We start from the raw sequence: 2290 nt of genomic DNA, 5'->3' as shown, positions 1-2290 counted from the left end.
TCCCTGCTAATTAAATTATACATGCTGTCTATACAAGTTTAAAACATGCACAACTAGATTATAATTCTGGTCCATAAGACATACTTAAAGCATGATAAAAACTCTCTTCCAATTGTAAAGTGGTTCCTTAAACATGTAGGCAGGAAATCCATGATTGTCCGAAATGGTAGAAGCAAGGAGGGATATTGTGCAAAGGAAAAATGCCTCTTCATGGTACACAAGTGGTGACCGAACACGAGAAAAGAAGAATGACAAGGGAATACATCTTCCCTTCTATTGGGATACTCGGGTGTCCAAGACTTCAAAGGTGAAGTTTTTCATTTCCTAACTATTGTTTCTCACTTCCAAGGAATTTGGCCAAAGATCATATAACCCATTGACTTCTGGTTCTTCTCAATATTATTATAATCAAAACAGGACACATAAGGTGGGCTGAGTAGTTTCTCCTATCCTTAGATTTCTTCATAAGCCCATCAATTATAAATGTTACAATGGATCCTAGTGCTCATTGTTAAGTTTTACAAAACAGAATCTAGTTCAATTCAGAACATGAATCCCCAATCCAAAACAGAACCATAGTAAGAAATGACAAAATATCCACTTTTCCTTTAACAAGACCTACCTTCTAAGCTTGAGCATGAGTTAATAAATCTATTTGTATGCTGCCTATATGAATAAAATATACATGCAAGGCAGTACCCTTGTCTTTCTAACAAAAGGCAGTCCAACAATTTAAGTGGCTATGTCCAAGTTCACACAAATTCAGATTTGATTCACATTCATCAACTCCTAGAGCGGTTCAAAGGGAAGAATTAAGACCAGAGAAACTACTAAAATAAATCATTCTCTTAATTAACATGATAGGATCGAATGGCAGGAAGAAGGGTAGGAATTTCAAGAACTATTTTTCCTAAACTGCACATGCAAATCGAACAGTGAGATGGAGAGAAGCTTGGGTTCAAGTTTTACCTTCTTTCAAGCCTCCAATAGTTAGTTATACGGGTGGAGGACATCAACCTCACTCTCCAATCAAAACCAGCTGCATGCAAAGGGGTGGAGAGACTCACTCAAGGCAAAGCCACGTTCAAGAAATGGAAAAACTAAATCAGAAATCAGTCTAAGTGAGGAGAAACAAAAATGTCACGAAAACTTAATCTCACCTCCTCACAACTGCTCCTCGGCCGAACAAGGAGAAGAAGGGAATGAGTGTGCAAGGAGCTTTTGTTGTCCTTCTGTGCATACACGGTCTTGAGGAAGGATGAACGGAAGAAACTTCGAAATCATGCTTTAGGTTCCCCCTTCCAAGTGCCATACGGTTTTGAGCAGAAAGATGTTGGGTTTGGTCAAAGAGTGGAAGTAATAAGTACACAGCTTTGGGTTCCACAACCATTTCATGTGGGGATGATGATGCTGGCTTTAGTTCTTCCGTTAGAGGAAGAAGGAACGAAGAAGTGCAGATTTTGGTGTGGTGATGCTTCCCTTGGCCCACGACTTTGAGAGGAGGGATAAGAGAAAACATAGCTGATTACCAATCAGCACCCACGACCAGCAAGAAAATTAGGTTGTTTCTTGCCTCTACTAGGCGTGTAGAAGGAGATAAGGGGATAAGGGTTCTAGCTTTATTTTCCACCAATAAAATTACATGCATTTTAATTTCACCAATCACTTCTTAGGCGTAGAAGGTAGCCATATGGCTTACTTGTTTTAGTACAAAAGATAAGTGCATGAGTTGCTCTCTCTCTTCACTAGGTGTATGGAATTGTGGAGTAAGGATAAATAGAAATTGCCATGTGGCCACTTCTTGGCCAATTGATGACAAGTATGCAGATTTTGAGAGAGATAGACTAATGGGTCAAGGGTGGAGAGATTTGGGCTGGACTTGATTTCTATTCCAAGACAAATGGGCCAGCGCCCCTCCAAGGAAAGAGTCCAACAAGGAAGGTCCAAAAGGCTCACTTATTTCATATACAACCTACTACTTGATATCTCCCATACCCTCTATGTTTTAACTAAGGCTTTTGTACATCGTATTCAATTTAATCAAGGCTTTTATTCGTCATAATAAAATCAATCACCTACTTTCTACTAGGATTTAAGTTAAGAAAATATACAAAGGTATTCCTAATAATTTCTATTAGGATAATTTTCCTAATTAAATTAATTCCACTCTAAACCTAATTTAATTCGAGTTTCAAGCACGCTACGCACCCCTAATTGCAAGTTATGTAACTTCCTAATTTTTGCGGGATGTTACATTCAGAACCGGTTAGGGTTTCACCACTTCAGATTC

The sequence above is a fragment of the Gastrolobium bilobum genome, unplaced genomic scaffold (genome assembly GCF_033153095.1).
Source record: "Gastrolobium bilobum isolate Gb01-03AN ecotype WA unplaced genomic scaffold, APGP_CSIRO_Gbil_v1 utg1843, whole genome shotgun sequence".
NCBI classification, from domain to species: domain Eukaryota; kingdom Viridiplantae; phylum Streptophyta; class Magnoliopsida; order Fabales; family Fabaceae; genus Gastrolobium; species Gastrolobium bilobum.
This window is presented reverse-complemented; position numbering follows the sequence as displayed.